Raw genomic sequence first — 18,956 nt, forward strand, 5'->3', positions numbered from 1 at the left:
GGGAGACATGCTTTCCTTTCACTCACAGTTAAAGGAATAAGTGCTGTTTGTTGGGCTCAGAGTCAGGGGCGTTCCGAGGTGGGGGCAGGAGGGCGGCCCACCCTGGGTGCCATTCCAAAGGGTTTTTTTTTAATGAAATGCCAACTCCCAATCGGCGGCGCCTCCCAGGACACATGACACCCTCCCCCCGGGATGCACATCATGCCCCGGGACGCGTGCCACACCCCCTGGGATAAGCGCCGCTCCAGGTACTGGAGCAGGTTGCTTCACCTCTGCTCAGAGGGTTTTGTGTAGTGGGGATGACATAGTTATCATATGAACAAATGAGAGTTGAATCCAACCTTGTTATTGTTTAGTCATTTAGTCATGTCCAACTCTTCGTGACTCTATGGACCAGAGCATACCAGGCACTCCTGTCTTCCACTGCCTCCTGCAGTTTGGTCAAACTCATGTTAGTAGCTTCGAGAACACTGTCCAACCATCTCGTCCTCTGTCGTCCCCTTCTCCTTGTGCCCTCCATCTTTCCCAACATCAGGGTCTTTTCCAGGGAGTCTTCTCTTCTCATGAGGTGTCCAAAGTATTGGAGCCTCAGCTTCAGGATCTGTCCTTCCAGTGAGCACTCAGGGCTGATTTCCTTCAGAATGGATAGGTTTGATCTTCTTGCAGTTCATGGGACTCTCAAGAGTCTCGTCCAGCACCATAATTCAAAAGCATCCATTCTTCGGCAATCAGCCTTCTTTATGGTCCAGCTCTCACTTCCATACATCACTACTGGGAAAATCATAGCTTTAACTATGCAGACCTTTGTTGGCAAGGTCACCTTGCCGACAATGGATCCAAACATAGTTGTCCACAAATGGAAGGGTTTCTTCCACCTACGGAATGGTTTTGATAAAGCAGAACTATTGCAATGGCAGAAGGATGGAGGAGGTATTTTTGTTGATTTCCCCCTCCCCACATTGTTCCAGAGCAAAACTTTCAAAGGGTGTAAAGAGCAACCGTGGAAAGGGAGAAATCAGCAAAAGTTGCCTTCCCTTCTACAGCTGGTGGGAGTATCTCCTACCATTGTTTTGTAAAGCCTGCATTGTTTTCATTTTTATGAAACATGCATTCTAGTTAGAACATTTAATGGCATGCCAAAAATTATCATGCTCTATAATTATAGCCAGGGAAGTATCATAAGAGCTCCATGTATGTGCCCAGGCCTTCCTCTTCCTTCAGAAGCCATTTATGATGTATCAGAGGCTGCTCTGGACGACCCCAGAATTTCCAAAGTGTCAAGGGAGCTGCAATATGAAGGAAAGCCCAAGAGCTTTGAGGAGGAACGTGGAAGCTTTCCACACAATGCTTTCCCACATTTCAGCCCACACAATATGTAATGACACATTATTTTACCCACACGCATATCAGTAATAAAAGCATCCTTTCATAGGAATTCGTTGAAGGCTGGTCAGAGAAATGACAAAATTAGGAATGCAATTTATAGATTCAGAGGTTTGCATGGCTGATAGATTTGTTGTAGTCAACTGGAAAATGTATGTCTTTTTTTATTTATATAAAGCTTTAGAGACTGCCTTTCAGTACCCATGTTTCAATGTTCAATGTAATAGGTATGCAAGTCTTAATCTATAACAGATTCATTAATAGGTGGGGGCAATTTTAATTGGTGCGTATGCAAGTTGAAGGCACATTTTTAAAAGCTACATTTGTTCTGGCGACTGACTATAATGGGGAATGAAAAACAAAATGAAGATGGCCTTTCCTTCTTTCAGTGAGTGGTAACCTTGGCATGGACACAGCCAAAGGGGGACAGAGGGGCAGCTGCCCCCCTAAATCAATAGAAATCTGAGGTTCTCCCCCTTCCCAAAAAACCCCCTGGCTACACCCATGAACCTTGGTTCATTAAACTGTAAGTTATTCCCTCTTTAAAGTTCCTTCAGTATTTCAAAGATGCAGCTATGTTGAAGTATTAGTAATAAGTACATTTATTTAAATTTAATCAAGCATACTTTAATTTAAACAAGCAGTTTAATTTATTGAATAATTTAATGCCACAATAAAATGTATTACTAAATAGACTGGTATTAGACTGGTAACTGTTTATCAGACTAAGTCATGTGACAGTTGAAATTTGTTATTTACTAGTACATGATAAAAGTTATCGTAAAAAGATGGAGGATAATGACCATAATAATAAAAGGCTAATTACTCTAGTTACAAGAGACACTTAAATACTAGAGGAAGACAATTCCTGATGGAGCCATCACTTAGGAATTATGCAGAATCATATGGGCTTTGATTTCTCTCACAGATTCATAAATAAGTGCAAAATAATATAAAGTGACAGGAAGCAGGTAACTGAGGTCTAATTTAATGTCATTTTAAAAAATAATGTAACAAATTGGCCATAGGAAAATTATAGTTTACAAAACAGAAATGTATGTATGCTACTTAACGTAGTTGCTTTAAAAAATGAGTGCTTGCAAAATTACGTGGCACAAAGATGTTGTCTGCTGACTTAAGCTGGCATTCCACATTTGCATGATTTAGAGTTTATTAGAAACAGAAGCATATGTTTAAATGAAAAAAACCAATTTAATGATCTAAGGGTTTTCATTCAATCTGAATTTCAGTGGTTTATGAAGTTACTTTTATCAATCAATATTGTTTGTTGCTTTTTTTAAAGCAGTTAGAAAACTCTCTATATTTGTGTTGACTCATATGTTCCATGACAACATATAATAACTACATGGTAGTATCCTGACATAGATACGAGGAAAGGTCCTAGAACAGATACAGGTGGCAACCATTTTGTGTGTGTCCAACTGATGTGCACATTGGGTGCCAATGTGCACCCAATAACGGGGGTGGGGTATAGTGGGTATACCAGGGTGTTGGTGTTTTTTTAAAAAAAATACTTTGCAGAGATTCTCCATGTTATGACTGGCCTTCCGGAGAAGAAATGAAAGACACATTAGAGCTGCTGTTGTGGGAAGCTGACCATTTCAAACCCAGAAGGCTCTTTTCCACAAACATCTCAACAGGCTGGGTTGGTTGGAGAGCCTTGAAGAACTGGGTCATTCCTCCCCTCTCTCCCTGCCATCCTAGGAAGGATTAAAAGCCCTGAAAAATTCAAATGATCAAACCCCAAACAAGTGTATTGTTGGACAATGCAAAGGGGTGCATGTAAAACAGTGGCTCAGACTGCCCACTATGCACATTTTAAATTACATTCTATATATACTGCATTAATGCAACATTATTAGAGATTAGGTATTTGTCTTCCCTTCAGAGGTTGTTGAACTATAACTCTCAGCAGTCCCAGTCAGCACAACCAATGGGCAGGAATGTTGGGAGTTGTGGTCCAACAACATCTGGAGATTACATGGATTCCGCATATCTATTATTTATAATAAAATATTACATCAAATGTAAAGAAACAAAAGAACATATGAATTAACACTGTGAGAACATGAGCACTTTAAAAAACCAACGAAATACAAGTGCTCAGGGTGTTCATTGATTTCATATGGTGCTTGTCAGTTACAAGAAGCACAACAGCACTCTCATTTATACATTAAAACAAATTTTCACATTGAATATCTGATTACTAGAACTGAGAAATTCACACGATTTAAAACAGCCCAATTTTTATATTCATCTGTTTGTAAGGAATTTCCACAAATATGGAACTTATGTAAGAAATGTAAATACAGTGGTACCTCGGGTTAAGAACTTAATTCGTTCTGGAGGTCTGTTCTTAACCTGAAGCGCCACTTTAACTAATGGGGTCTCCTGCTGCCGCTGCGCCGCCACTGCACGATTTCTGTTCTCATCCTGAAGCAAAGTTCTTAACCCGAGGTAATATTTCTGGGTTAGCAGAGTCTGTAACCTGAAGCGTATGTAACCTGAAGCGTATGTAACCTGAGGTACCACTGTACTTATCCCATGGGAAACACCATTTTGATTGTTATTTTTCATGACAATGGATTCTCTTTCCCCATTGTCCACATTCCAGTGGCATTTACATTAATCTGCTGGGGCTAAATTGTGGGATTTTTATGGCATAAGAAACTATACTGTAATTTTGTTTCTAAAAGCAGTTAACTCCAGAAGATTTTATGTTTCTAGAAGTGATCAATCCTATGTTAAGTCTGAAAGAGTTAAAATAATAAAGTAAAATTTGTTCAAAATGTGAAAAGAGTGGCTTCACATTCAGTAGAAAGTATCAGTTGTATCTGGCACACATTGGCTTTGTTTTATCAGCAATTTCTATATTTCAATAGTTATTTTAAATGAAAGAATGGTAATCTGAATTTAATTATGTCATAAAACAGTTCTAACAGACATACTAACACACCTAGAGGAGTATGCTAATACAAAATCTGCAAAAACTAACAGGAGCAAAGCCTCATATTAATCAAACATTTGCACTTTGAAAACACTTCAGAACATTTACTACCCTACTGCAAATCATAATAATGAAATCAGATATGACTTGCAACAAAGCTCTGTATTTTTATGAATGTTTCACCATTTATGTTTTCATTCTGTACTCTCGGCAATGATCTCAATGGATTGCTTGAAATACTAAGGAATTCACTTTTTTAGGACTGCAGGCTAGGGGGTGAGAGAGAGAATGGTTTAGCCCACAGGTAGGCAAACTGCAGCCCAATTGCCTTCTCAATCCGGCCCGCAGACGGTCCGGCAATCAGTGTGTTTTCACAAGAGTAGAATGCGTCCTTTTATTTAAAATGCATCTCTGGGTTATTTGTGGAGCAAAGGAATTCGTTCATTTATTTTTTTCCCAAAATATAGTCCAGCCCATCAGATGGTCTGAGGGACGGTGGACCGGCCCACGGCTGAAAAAGGTTGCTGACCCCTGGTTTAGCCCTTGCTCATATGGGGTGATAGCATCACAGGAAAATAAAGTTCTTGAAAACACATTCATAAGGTGAACAATACATGACTGGCCTATTCAAAAACAGAGTATACTATCTTGATTCTAGGGCTATGTTAATAAAATGACAGATAAGATGACTTGATCACAGTCCTGTGGGGAGCAAAGTCTTAACTTCATGTAGAATCCTAGGAATACCTAGGGTTTTACATCAGCCTGGATGTAAAGGAATGAATGGGGTGATGGTAACTGCAAGCTTAAACCCTAAGGGTGAACCTTGGCTTCCTAGTTTCCAAGTCTGACAAAAATGAAAAATCAGGGTCACCTGGAGATATTTCCAAGTGCCCCCTAAGAAGAGCCCCTGTTCCTGAAAATAATATGTAACCATCATACTCATGGCCATTAAGGAAACTGTGCAAACAAGCCCAAAATATCAGTTCCATTATCAGTTCCATTCTAGAACAGCTAATATACTTATGAATACTGGCCAATGAAGGAGACCATGGGATTGAAACACATTCAATGCTTTCACCCCATGTGATGACTGACCAGGAAGTCATCCAGACCTTTCAATAAGAAGTGCCTCACTGGATCAGATCAAGGCCTGTGTAGTTTTAGCATCTGGGTGCCAACAAAATGCCTAAGGAAAGCTCAAAACAGGATATGAGGATAATGACCTTCTTATACTACTGCGGCTTTTAAGAGATATGATGCCTCATCCTAGGGTTAAATGTGACGATAATGAATGATTTGTACCCACTGATAGGCATATCCTCTGTGAATTCGACTAAGGTGCTTCTAAAGCTGTCTGTTGGTGGCCACTGCCTCATGTTGAGAAAACTAATTCCTTAGTTCTTCAGACAGTGCATAAACTATTTCCTTTTTGTCTGCCCTGAATCTCTCAGCAATCAGCTTCTCTAAATGAGTCTAGGCTCTAGTATTGTGAATATCACCATCACCATCACCATCATCATCATATTTACAGTACAGTGGTACCTTGGGTTAAGTACTTAATTCATTCTGGAGGTCTGTTCTTAACCTGAAATTGTTCTTAACCTGAGGTACCACTTTAGCTATGGAGCCTCCTGCTGCTGCCACGCTGCCCGAGCACGATTTCTGTTCTCATCCTGAAGCAAAGTTCTTAACCTGAGGTACTATTTCTGGGTTAGCGGAGTCTGTAACCTGAAGCATATGTAACCTGAAGCGTATGTAACCTGAGGTACCACTGTATTACTTGGCCTTCACCAGCAGGTCCCAGGGCAGGTTACAATTATTTAAAGAATTAAAAGCAGTTAAAAAAAATACAGTCGCAGTAATAGGATGAGTCTTGAAATTACACATCTCAAGCATCAAAGACCAGGGTAAAGAGGTGGGTCTTCAGCATTCACAGAAAGCTTTATGGTGAAGGGGCCTGGGAATACCATAACTAGAAGCTGCCACAGAGAATGCCCTCTTCTGGGCCACCCAGGGGTGCACCATGGGGGGGGTACCAGGGGGGACCATGGCCCCAGGTGCAAAACTTTTGAAGTGGCACAAATGAGGTGCGCGCCTACACAGGCACCCCCAATGCAGCCTGGCCCAGTGCTCCTCTCTGCCTGCCAAGGGCTGTGTCAGCCGGCCAAGCTCCCCACTGCATGGGCAGGTGGCTCCCTGCAGCCCTGCTTTGCTCCAGTGGGGTGGGGTAGCTCTGGTGGCAGGGGCTGGGCTGGTGTTAAAGCATGTTCTTTTATTTAAAGGTAAAGGTATAGGGACCCCTGACCATTAGGCCCAGTCGTGAACGACTCTGGGGTTGCGGCGCTCATCTCACTTTATTGGCTGAGGGAGCTGGCGTACAGCTTCTGGGTCATGTGGCCAGCATGACTAAGCTGCTTCTGGCGAAGCAGAGCAGCGCACGGAAACGCCGTTTACCTTCCCGCCAGAGTAGTACCTATTTATCTACTTGCACTTTGACGTGCCTTTGAACTGCTAGGTTGGCAGGAGCTGGGACCGAGCAACGGGAGCTCACCCCGTCGCAGGGATTCGAACCGCCGACCTTCTGATCGGTAAGTCCTAGGCTTTGTGGTTTAACCCACAGTGCCACCCGCGTCCCTTTATTTAAAGGTATTTGGGTACAAAAGCTAAATATGAATAACTAGTGGCATGGCAGCACATTTGGAAATGAAACATATTGAAAATCTCAGCAGGCATGGCAAAGATTCTGTTATGTACTGAAGTTCTCACCCTGGGCCAGCAGGGGGATACTGTAGATAGTTATGCAAATAAAGGATCGAAAAGTGACGTTCAGTGATTGGATAGTTTGTATGCAAATGAAGGATCGAAAAGTGACGTTCAGTGATTGGATAGTTTTAGAAAATGGCAACAGTTACATTGTTCTTGAGCTCTATATAAGCAGGCTGACTGAGCTCCTCAGTTAGTTCTGTTCCAGCTTACAATAAAGAGCTGCTTGGAAGAATCGCTGTGTCGTCTGATATGTTCGCCCACAACTTAACAGATTCCATAGCCCACCCCACAAAAGGTCAGAACTTCAGCAATTGGTCCTAAAAGCCCATCAGAGGTCAGTCATATTCATCCTATTGCAAGTACAGTCCCTTATTGCTTATGTTCAACATTTCTGAGCACAGCATTCTTGGCCCTACAAAGAAGCATAGGCTTTTATTCAGAATGAAGGGGCTAAAGCAGTTAGTACTTGAGGGAATCATGCATGAAAACAAAGGATCGTACAGGAAAGGCTATGAATATACAAAGCTGTAGAATACAGAAGTAGAAGGAACAGCTGGGAAAATAGAGAACCCGTGGGGATGAGAATTCTGCATTTACCTGAAACACTATGTTTAGCTACTCTGAAAACTATCTGAGTACCTTACCAATTTGAGTGTTTGACTCCCATGTATTAGAATATGCTGGTTCTTATATTCTGGAATGTATTTATTTTCCCACAATGCCAAGGTATTCCAGGTGCCGCCCAGAGTGGCTGGGGTATAAATAATGGGCAGGGTATAAATAATAATAATTATTATTATTATTATTATTATTAGCAGGATCAAAAATTAAAATACAATGCAAAGACAATAAATGCATCAATGCAGCATAGAAAGAAATGGCAGCAGAGATAAAAGCCAGTAAATACAATAAAAATCTTATAGAATCAATGGATCCTAAAACCTTAAATTCCAAAACCTCATGAGTCTCTCAGAAGATGATAGTGGCAAGAAGATGATAGTGGAAATTCATATTAACAACTTCTCCATAATACAGTAAAATCTGCTTTCTCCTTTCAGTTTCCCTTGTGCAGTGCTTCCCAAGCACCTGAAAGCCAGCCAGTTGTCAGTTGCTTGTGAATCACAGCACAAGGGGCTCCGCCAGCCCTACACAAAGCAGTGAGCATACAGCAGGAAAAACTATTTTCTGCAGGTACTGGCCACATGAACCTTTTCCCCGAGGGGTACTAAGTCATGCAGTCAATCTAGTAGGGTTAATTAAATTCAGCCCTGCTTTCTGCGTGGATCTTTACCGGCCCCCAAGCTGGTCGTGGTTTGGGCACAGCTGTAGCCTCCCAAGTTGAATTGGGACCTGTGCTGGGTGAAATTTGGACTATGGGCTAGAAATTCCCCACAGATGTCCTAGAAATATAGAAGATTAAGGATACGAAAGTCACCAGTTTCTGACATAAGTAAATCTGACTTTCACTTCATAAAAAGGTAAAGGTACCCCTGCCCGTACGGGCCAGTCGTGTCCGACTCTAGGGTTGTATGCCCATCTCACTTAAGAGGCCGGGGGCCAGCGCTGTCCGGAGACACTTCCGGGTCACGTGGCCAGCGTGACGAAGCTGCTCTGGCGAGCCTGCACCAGCACAGCACATGGAAACGCTGTTTACCTTCCTGCTATAAAGCAGTACCTATTTATCTACTTGCACTTAAGGGTGCTTTCAAATTGCTAGGTGGGCAGGGGCTGGGACCGAAAGACGGGAGCTCACCCCGCTGCAGGGATTCGAACCGCCAACCATGCGATCGGCAAGCCCTAGGCGCTGAGGTTTTACCCACAGCGCCACCCGCGTCCCCCGCGTTCACTTCATAGTAACCCTGAAAAAGGAAGAGCAATCAGCAGGGCACAAGTGGCAGATTCAGTACTGCACCAGAAGCTCTGCTGCTCATAAAGGACCCCAAAATCAGACTGTAGCCCTGTTCCCCAAAGGTGATTTCCTCCCCCCAGTACTCCTCTCCACCAGTGAAGAGGGCTTAAATGCCATCCTAACCTTTCTCATTCCCATTGACACTCAGGAGTTAAAATTAAACCATTGCTTCATGTTTTAAAATCTCATTATCAACAAGAAGACAAGTAGCCAGCTCTGATAATTTTTTAAATTAAGAGGACTTTAAAAAAAAAACAGACTGTACAGAGTAATTCAATTTTGATGTAACTTAGACAACAATCCTGCTTATGCATACATGAAAGTAAGCCCTATTTAACACAATGGGACACATTTCTGAGCATACATGCATAGGGTTGGGCTGGGCCCCCCAGTTAGGATGGCCCCAAAACTGCTCCACTGGTGTGTCTATGGCAGATCCACCTTCTCAAGAAATGGGTGCCGTTGGTTAACCAGCTTATGCTTAGTTCAAACACTCCTAGTCACCACCATCTGAGAATCCAGGAGCAAAATAGGATCTTGGAGTAACCCCAAAACTGGAATATAGAATTATATATTTAATTAAACAGAACCTAATTAAGTATCCAATAGGTGAAATGAAAAGGTGAAATGAAATTTTCATTAAAACTGTCTGCTTAGGAAAATTTGATACTTCTAAGGAACTAAAAGACATAGCTCCTTTTGGTTTGGCACTTCCCTTCCTGTAATCAATCTGTTTGCAGAGCTCCAAATAATCATACTTGAGAAGTACTATGCAAGTCAAAGGTAACATTGATTAATTAGAAGAGAATGTGCAAAATACTAATCAATCCTCAAGACAGTTTTACTTGTTGTCTTTTGCCACCTCCTTAACAACGTGGCTTCTATGCTGTTCAAACCCCCCCCTTTCCCCCCCCCTAAGACATTCATATTCTTGTCCATTCACACAAGTCTCTTCCTGTGAGCATTGTTTTGGGAGGAGTAGATGGCAGGCAGGGGGCACCCAATGTCGACAGAACAGATAGGATGTCAGGTGAAGATGGAATGCTGTGCCCTCTCTAACCAGCTGAAGACGGCATGATTGTTTTCTTACAAATAATACCTGTGGGTGTTGAAGCTGTTCAGGGAATCTTTCAAGCACACTCTTTCACTTTGCCACTTTAACAATATAAAATTTATTCTAAATTCAAAAGAGTCAGAGGCAATGGTGCCTGTAGGTGGTTGAGTAATTTAAAGGAAATATGTCAAGTCTTACTTTCACAGTCTTTAATAGAAGAATTCTGTAATTACGTTCAAGGCTCTCAGATGCAATAATCTATTTTCAATATAATGGAAAAAAAAGTTTTAAATGTATGTTGGTGCCTTTTCAAGAGAGTTAAATTAAAACCAATGAAAATTATCTGAGCAGAATTTCACGTAGTTTAATAATATACACCTATAACTTAAATCTGAGGTGGTACTAACAAGAGCCGGCATCATGTGCCGCTTAGAGTGCTGGACTAGGACCTGGAAGATCCCCACTCAGCCATGAAACTTGCTGGGTGACCCTGAGCCACTCACTCCCTTTCAGCCAAACCTACCTCACAGGGCTATTGTGAGGAGAAAATGGGGAGGAAGAGAATGATGTACGCCACCCTGAGTTCCATGAAGGGAAGGTGAGTTATAAATGTAATGAAGAAAGAAATCTCATGAACTTCCTAAGAACTTCCTTAAACAAAGCTCTCTTCCATTCCTTAAAAATCAATTAAATTACCGGTGCATGCCACTTCATTAAAGGGTAAAGCACATTTTAACTATTCTTTAAGTAGCTCTATTATCTAGAGTATACAATGGTACCTCGGGTTAAGTACTTAATTCGTTCCGGAGGTCCGTACTTAACCTGAAACTGTTCTTAACCTGAAGCACCACTTTAGTTAATGGGGCCTCCTGCTGCTGCCGCGCTGCCAGAGCACGATTTCTGTTCTCATCCTAAAGCAAAGTTCTTAACTGGAAGCACTATTTCTGGGTTAGCAGAGTCTGTAACCTGAAGCGTATGTAACCTGAGTTACCACTGTATACCGTATTGGCCCGAATATAGGCCGCCCCCGAATATAAGCCACACCTTTAAAATTGGGGGGGGGCGGATACCTGATTATAAATTGCTCCCTTCCTCGCTGCTCCTGGATGCATATTGGACGGGGGGAGCCACACTGCGTTGCCGGCAGCCTTCCCCCTTCCTCACTCTCTCCCTTCCCAACCTTGGGGGAGACGATGGGGAACTACGTACAGGGCAGGCGCCACTTCACCACACTCTTGGCTGCATACCGTAAGGTCGCAAATGTAATCCGCACTTTAACTTTTCGCAGTTGGAATTGGGGGGGGGGGGTGCAGCTTATATTCAGGCCAATACGGTATTGTCTGTCTCTGTATTATAAAGTGATGCCTACTGCTGCTTAACTTTTTCCGACGATGGCTATTGTTGCAGGTTTTGGGTCAGAGAATTAGGCTGACAACCAGCTGTGGACAGGGTAGCACTCCTCTTGAGAGAACAGGGACATATTCTGGGGGCAGCTATAGTCATCCTTTGAGTGGGAGAACTGATAACCTCCCAATTGGACTACTGCATTGCACTCTGTGTGGGGCTTCCCTGCAGCTGGTGCTGCCAGATTGTTGTTTGGGACGCTGAGATGAGTTCACATAAACACTGGTCTTGAAAGCACTATACTTGCTGCCGGTAAGCTATTGGGCCATTCAGGGTGCTAGTGCACAGAACCCTAAATAGCTGAGAACTCATGTACTTGAAGGAGTTCCTTCCCCAGTACAAACCAGCACTGGTTTTAAGATCCTCAGGAGCTCTCCTAGTACTGGTCTCAGTGAATATAGCCCATGGGTTACTACATGAAGCAGGGCCATGGCCTTTTCAGTAGTGGCACCTCAGACCTAAAACATTGCTCCCTATTGAGATCAGACTGCCCCCTGTTGTTTTCTGTCAGATAACACCTTAAGATCTATTTGTTCTGATAGGTCTTTAGAGCACGAGGGAGTGGAATCATATGCCTAATTTAATGTGTTATATTGTATCATATATGGTATTTTATATTGTAGTTTTAATGGTGTGTTTTTATGATTTATTATTAACAATAGCAGCAGCAGCAACACAGGAGCTACTTCCTTTCACAAACACCCAGGAAGGAGAAATGGAACATTGTATACATACCTAATGCAAGCTCAGAGCTAAGGAATCACATGATATTAAGCTAGAACTTTGCAGGTGGGGGGTAGGAATGACATGAAATCCATACTTTAGCTATTGAGGAGTTTCTTTTCTCTCCCACAGGTATTGTGAAGGCATCTATTAGTGCAGTGCTTCAACTTTTCTTCCTTTCCCAATTAGTGATGTAGTACATAATCTTCAATAAGGCTAAAATCTTTACAGTCAGGTCCTCCAACTGCACTATCTCTCCACAAGGAGCATCTTCCATTTGAGACTTGCTACACCCACTAGGTGAAGTTAGCTAAATTGAGCACTTCTGAAAACACCCTCCTGCCTGTGCTTCCATACTTAGCATATATAAGCCCACTTGAAAACAAAATAGAATAGCTGGGAAATCAAGCAAATAGGGGATCTCTTTGACACTGATGATGATGATGATGATTTATTATTTATACCCCACTCATCTGGCTGGGCTTCCCCAGCCACTCTGGGCGGCTTCCAACAAAATATTAAAATACCGTAATACATCAAACATTAAAAGCTTCCCTAAACAGGGCTGCCTTCAGATGTCTTCTAAAAGTCTGGTAGTTGTTGTTCTCTTTGACATTTGGTGGGAGGGCATTCCACAGGGAGGGTGCCACTACCAAGAAGGCCCTCTGCCTGGTTCCCTGTAACTTGGCTTCTCGCAGTGAGGGAACCACCAGAAGGCCCTTGGCACTGGACCTCAGTGTCCGGGTAGAACAATTAGGGTGGAGACGCTCCTTCAGGTATACTGGGCCGAGGCTGTTTAGGGCCTTAAAGGTCAGCACCAACACTCTTTCTCAACAAGGAAGGGGTCTAAATGGAACAAAAGCCCAGATCCTTTGCATACTTTAATAAGAATTCAATGGGCTTTTACACATGATCAAGTGTTTTTAGGCCTGCCGCTACAGTTAAGCATTTTCCACAACATACTTCAATCAAGTGACTCATCATTCTTTGCAAAAGTAAAAATGGACATTGTGCTGAAAATAAGTTTACCACAGGGCTCATTTATGCCCTTAAAATATTTAAAGAAACAGTGATCTCCAATGTTGTGACAGCAACATGACTTCCCATTCTCCCCCCCCCCTCCCCGCAACAGCCCACCACTCTGTTCCAGAGGGTTGCCTTCTTGAAGTTTGGGGGAGGGGCTGCAAGGGTGAGGAGAGGAAGCAGGAGTCCTGTTTGTGCAAATAGACGTCAGCTGCACAAGCCAACCATTATAGTTAGGTATCAACCTAGAAGTGTATTTCTGTTTCCTTGGGAACATAGGAAGTTGATTTATACATAGTCAGATCGTTGGTCCATCTAACTCAGTATTGTCTACATGGACCGGCAGCAAATCTCCATGGTTTTAGACACAAGTCTTTCCCAGCCCTACTAGGAGATGTCCAGGGAAAATACTTATTTTTAAAAATGAAGATTTAGACATAATCTGAACCACTTATATGAAATTGCTGGCACTGTGATAGTTTTTCTCCAGTTTTTCTCTGTGATAGTTGAAGGTTATTGTTTAATGGTTAAATAAAATCTTTATATCTTACATTTTCATCACAGCATGTGACAGTGAAAATACCTTCATACTGAAACTAATTTCAAGGCCATTAAAATGCGGATGGGAAAGCATGTGCCACACATTATTCAAAGAAGGGATGCTTGATTTCCCCATGATCTCGGCAATTTTCTGACCCGGCGAGGAACTGTTCCACATATATGTGCACCATTGACAACATATAAACAGGGTTTTCCCTTTCAAGGCTTACCATTATCATACTTTTCCTCTTAGAATAATTGCCTATGCACAAACTCTAGATGGCAACATTGCACTTGCTGTGTTTCTAAGGCAGACTAGTACAGTCAGTCCCCACACATAGTCTTTATCAACATTTTATGTGCCACAGATCTATAGCTTCTTATTATAAGTGTAATGAAGCAGAAGTTATTGAAGCATTTTATTGATTGCTCAGATCACAAGTTTACTGTCATACTGAATTGGCACCTTAGTCGCTGAAGCAAACTGCTGACACCTTTTTTAAAAAGTGACAACTACATCTATTTCATGACCAGAAATCCATTTTCATCTCTATCAAGACAAGAATGCAATTTTCACTTCATTTAACTGATGTTAGGCCTGCTCAAGGCATGACACTTTGGAAAAGACACAAGTGTAAGGTTCTTAAAATACTTCTAGTAACTAGAATGCAGCTTGGTTGCATGAAAATATAGGAACTCGGCTCAAATCCATAACACAACTTAACATGCTAAAAATCACTTATCAAAACCTATAAAAGAAAGTGAGTGGATTTTCAAGTTCAGAATTAAAAAAAAAGAATTTTAATGATATTTTAATAAGAATCTATGTTACAGGTTTAGTATGTCTGACTGTTTTGACAAAAAAAGAGTTTATTTTATCAATCTGCAAAGTCGCCTTCTTTGTCCCAGGCCACACCACAGGGATCCAAAGGTTGTTGCCCTGTTACCAAATTTCTACTGTATACAGAAAAATTATAACACCAGCACTTCAATATTGTGCTTGTCTATAGTGCTGACAATTTTTCAAAAACATTAGTCAAAACTATGAAGTTTACAGTCAGTAATAAATTGCAACATATATTTCACTGGAATCTTTTTGTTACAGGTAACAACAACATCTTTAGCCGCCTTCTAAGTTTATTTTAAAGCAATAATTCACCACACAAAACTCTGTAGAACTCCATCATCTTCGCAAAGTTTTGAAAAATTAAATGCTACATTTAATTTAAGTTAAATATCTCAGCATAATACAGTTATTATGCAAAACTCCATAAAAAGATGTAACTATAACTCTTTATAATGTAAAAATCACACTCTCTAGTATAATACTATATGCCACTATCAGACTCAATTATTATTATTATTATTATTATTATTATTATTATTATACAAATCCGATACCAAGGGTAACGTATTAGACCATGGACACTCGGAGATTAAAAACAAAAACAAAGTTATGCAGTATTTGCTATTCATGTTTAACAAAAACTAGTACTTGAGTGCAGCAACTGTAAATCAAAGAGTTACAAAATGCCAAATAATGTATTAACTTTTTCTTGACACAAATAAGCACATTTTGTTTAAAAACAACAACACCCCAAAGTAACCTCTGAGCTCAAGCAGGACTGCTTATCAAATTGTATGACAAAGGATGCTGAAAATGAATATTGTGAAATTGTTTAAAGAATGAAATAATGCATCTAGCAAAATAATTTGTATTCAAATTATGAAGCATATTTCCTTTAATGCTTCATTTATGATGAATAGGGTCTGCGGCGACATAAAACCCTGGCACTATTTTTAGTGGGAAAATTGTGATGATTAAAAAAGGAAAAAATGCTTGCTGATTTCATTATTAAAATATTTTTGGCATATTACACCTTCTTTTAAAGATATAATATACAGTGCCACTTAACAAACATATTTCTCTCTTTTGTTTGTTAAAAACTTTTTTCTTAAACTGCTTGGCCTACACCTAAAATACATAATTCAAAAATATTTATGTAATTGGGTTGGAAAAAGCTGAAGAGCTCAATACTACATCTTTCTGTCTCTCAGAACGAGAATTAGTTTACCATACAGAATGGTCGCTATTTTTTATCCCAGGGAGTAAGAGATACAAAATGGCTATGGTAATATCTCTTACTGGATCCACCACTTACCCTTTGTGTCACCTTACCCATGTTTTGTGCCTTGCTGATCTTAGTGACAGACAGGACTAATTGTTTACTATGTGAGCCTAAAGGACAGAAATGTTTAAGAATCATTAATATCATTTAAAAAGGTATTTCAATCTTCTCTTTGGCCTCTGTTTAGCTGTGCTAGGATTGTGAATGACAGCTTCCCTGCTTGAAGCACAGGGAACGCACAGCCTTCCTCATTCACTGATCACACTATGGCCTTTTCACACGTTCCTTCCACAGTAGTGTTTGTCCCCAAACACTGGGGCTCAGCACAATGACATTCCTGTTCAACACCCCCACCAACAGCACAACTACATATCAAGAATGCTAATGAGACAGGACAGCCCCTTCACTGGAAGTGTTAACTGCACTTCATGCTTGCATGTTTATGCTATTTCCACACTTGCTAATGAATTTTTAATATTCCAAGCATAGCTTTGAACAATTTCATCCTGCAGAAATTGCAGCCTGAAGTAAAGGCACTTAAATACACACTGTCAAAGCAAAGTTATTAGCTCTTTTATCATATTTGCCGTTAAATACAGAAAAGAAGATGTGATCTTTTAGGTCTAAATTAAGGCGCACAAATCAAGAAAACAAGAGGTTTAAACACACACTTGTTTTAGCACCTAAATACGCCACATAAATAAAAAAATCTAAAATTCTCAGGAGCATTCGTAGATTTTAAGGGAAGCATTCACTTCCTGAAAATCACTTATCACACGTCTCAGCCAAATGCTCACAGGACATTGTGATTTTAAAGTATGACTTCTAGAATACAAAATATTACTGTAATTATAGTATTTCTACTTTTATTTTTTTTGTTGGGGGGGGGACATTTTCTCTTGTCTTCAAGAAGTCGTAAGTTCCAAAAAGTATCATTTTTCCTTAATCCACCCTAAACATTTTCAGTAAAAGGCCTGTAAAAAGTATTCACACTTTTTTATGACATGGACACAGAAAATGGTCCCCGTGTGAACTGAACATTTTGACCCAGATCCCCGCACCTTAAAAGGGCAAGATGCAACAAACTGCTAGCATACCCACTGTTGCTGACATGTAAAGTAGACCTGCAGAGAAAGTGGTATGTTGTGCATGTTAATTCAGATGGACTGAAAAGCAGAAGGAATATTTTAATAGCGCAAATACCTACTGCTACGCAGGTTTCGTCTGCATGCCCCAATGGAACAAAATTAACTGGAAGGTATTTCTTCAACATTTGAAATGCTTTCTTTTTAATTAAAAAGGATAACGTTAAGGTAACTGAAAACAAAGGCAGGGTACAGCTAAGTAAAACCTGAGCTGAGAAACAATCAAGCTTCCTCTGAGCACACACAGCATCATCAAAAAAAAGCCACTCTCTCAAAACAGTTTGCCTAGGCAAAACAATAGCCACTAAAGCCTTTTGACCTGGCGTGCTAGTTTATCACAGGTGAGAAAAACATACGGTACAAGTGCTGATGAGGCACTCACATGACACATGTCAGCACAGCCACATTCCTCATTGGGTGGACTAACTAGTCTGAACAATCAAAAACCTTCTGGCAAGAACAGAAGAGTAGGGCCCAGCTGCATGGCATGCCTGTGAGCTGCGTGGCATGCTTGGTCTGGTTCCTTCTGCTGATGCATTAAAGAAGAGATGGGTTACAGCTGTGCATTGGGACATAGCTATGGAGGGCACACAGAGGTACAAGCGAATTTTGACAATGGCCTGTGATCGAAACAGGGCTGTGCAAGAACATAAACACTTGCAAGTGTGCACAGGGAGAATGATTTTCCACACCATCTGTGGCCCATTGCCCACACTGAATGTTTCTGCAGAGTGTCCTCCGGCCTTTAAGAATTAGTAGTTTTTCAAGATGCAACTGACTGGAGCCAGAAGAGGGAGGCTTAGTGTGGAAAGAGTGCATGTCGACTATTGTGCTCTGTTCTTTGGGCCACATTCAGTTATTAAAAATTGCATATTACTGTATGGGGGAAAGGGGGGGAACAGAAATATTTCAGAATACGCTTAACCAAAATAAAGTGATTTTAAGTATTTGAAATACTTAAGATACCAGTGTTAAAATCTTAAGTTACTTGAAAAGGACAAACATTACTAAACATGGGTCTTCAGTTGTATTTATTTTTTCTGTACTGTTGTAATTGTAACTTACTATGATCAACAGCCATAGCAAATATTCTTAACCTGGGTATAACTTTCATATTTTAGAACTGCCTAATATTACCTCTCTTTTTTACTTCTAAACACTGAAATAAGTTTAAAATGGTATCCGCTTTTATAAAAGCAAAAAAGGGTTCTGAATCAAACTCAAACTTTTACTGTTACTAGTTTATGACTCTTAAAACCCAAAGCACTATGAATAGCAGATGCCCTTTGTTCTATACTAATTTGGTGCAAAATTATGATTACTGAAACAAAACTGAATTACATTTGAGAGATATTTTTCATTAAAGAAAAGAATGTCTTTCTGATGTAGACCATTTCTACTTCTCTATGTTTTGCATTAAAGCTGCATTTTACAGGTGAAGTAAAAACTTTAAAAATAAGGACCAAATAAGGATCGAGTGTAGTTCCTCCCCCACCCCCTCCACCAGTATTAAAATGGGTCAAGCATTCTCTGAAAGAAGGCTCCTTTGCCTGCTTCTGTATTCTTGATTACTTGTTGTAGATCCCCATCAGCTCAGGACAAAACAGTTTATTTCAAAGTAAATGATCATTTCTCTTTATGAACCTAACAGCAGGAGGTGCTGTATAAACAGCATGACTGACATCCGCTTCCTCCCCCCCCCCTTCATGAAGACTGAGAGCATGATGCATTCATCTTTTAGTATGTGACCCAATATATCTTGTAAATCTCAGTTTAAGATGCAATATTAATTCTTGCTCTGATAATTTTTCATGCCAAGCATTTCAAGCACTTAAAAAAAATAACAAGCAAACTATACTAAAACTAACAGTTCTGAAAAGGCATACAATATTTGTTCAGTTTAGGTCAA

General features: G+C 40.6%; 1 protein-coding gene across 5 annotated transcripts in view; it reads right to left on the reverse strand.

The window, feature by feature from the left end:
• Positions 1–18,956, reverse strand: part of DCDC1 (doublecortin domain containing 1) — a 265,169-nt gene that overhangs the window by 193,392 nt on the left and 52,821 nt on the right. The window lies entirely within an intron of this gene.

Source organism: Podarcis cretensis (assembly GCF_951804945.1).
Source record: "Podarcis cretensis genome assembly, chromosome: 1".
Classification (NCBI taxonomy): Eukaryota; Metazoa; Chordata; class Lepidosauria; order Squamata; family Lacertidae; genus Podarcis; species Podarcis cretensis.